We start from the raw sequence: 1,154 nt of genomic DNA, 5'->3' as shown, positions 1-1,154 counted from the left end.
AAATATATAATATAGAGACGAAGAACCCCTTACGACGCCAAACCTCACTAAATCAACAGTCTTTCTGAAAAAGACGTAAGAGCACACTGCGCCACCAACACAACGATTACCTCCCCTTACGCGGTGACTCACCCCCCTCCCCCTCACCTTCTCCACCCCTTCCTACCTGTCTTCCCTACCTGTCTCACCTGACGACACATAAACAACACGACAACACCAACAAAAAACTCGCCGAGCCCACAAAGCGATCCCAGGAACTCAATCTACCTTTAAACTAAAATCTTTCTCCATCAGCGCTGCGGAAAGCTATTGCGTGTTATCATCATCGCCTCGTGAAAGCCACATAAACACCGAGGCTATCAGCCCCGAGCGCGTTCACCCGACCGCGCTAAATACTCGCTCAGGAATCTGCAGCTGCTGCTGCTGTATACCGGAGGAGGTACAGTATCCCCCACCTCCCTCCAAAATCAAAATCAAAACAAAACAAAACAAAACAAAACAACCCCCCCATCCTTAAAAAAACCACCAAAACAACCTGCGTTTGTCGGAGTCTGTAGTCTGTCTCCTAAAGTCTGGCATCGTGTCTGTCTCTTCCAGTTTGTTTCAGTGACTCACTCCTATGTCTAATGTCCAGGTGACTGTCGCAAGTCTAAGCAAGTCTATAAGTTCTGTACTTCGTCATCTTAAACGGACACTCATTGTATTGTCGAGGAGGAAACTGTCCGTCTTAGACAGGTGGACGTTTTACACTGTTTCATCAAAATGTAAAAATAATGTGAAAGGGGGGGAGGGGGAGGGGCAGGAGGAGGGGGACGGGGAAGAGAGGAGGGGGGAGGGGGAGACGGGAAGTGACTCTTTGTTCAGGTGATGGTCTCAGACACATGCACGTCTTACACAGTGTCATTATGTGTTAAAAAGGAAAGGTGGGGGGTTTGGCCGTATGTACAAGTTTTTTTAGTGATTGCGGTACACAGGTGGTCGTTAGAGAAGGTTCAACTGTAGGCCTACTTCTCTCGTATGTTTTGTCATCTTCTCATTTGTCTTATTGCGTTTGTGTCCATAACTCTATCGCCTGCCACGAGGTTGACCCAGAATATTCCGAAGAGAACCTGTCGTCAGTCAGAGAGAGAGAGAGAGAGAGAGAGAGAGAGAGA

This window comes from Aplysia californica, unplaced genomic scaffold, assembly GCF_000002075.1.
Source record: "Aplysia californica isolate F4 #8 unplaced genomic scaffold, AplCal3.0 scaffold00070, whole genome shotgun sequence".
NCBI classification, from domain to species: Eukaryota; Metazoa; Mollusca; class Gastropoda; order Aplysiida; family Aplysiidae; genus Aplysia; species Aplysia californica.
This window is presented reverse-complemented; position numbering follows the sequence as displayed.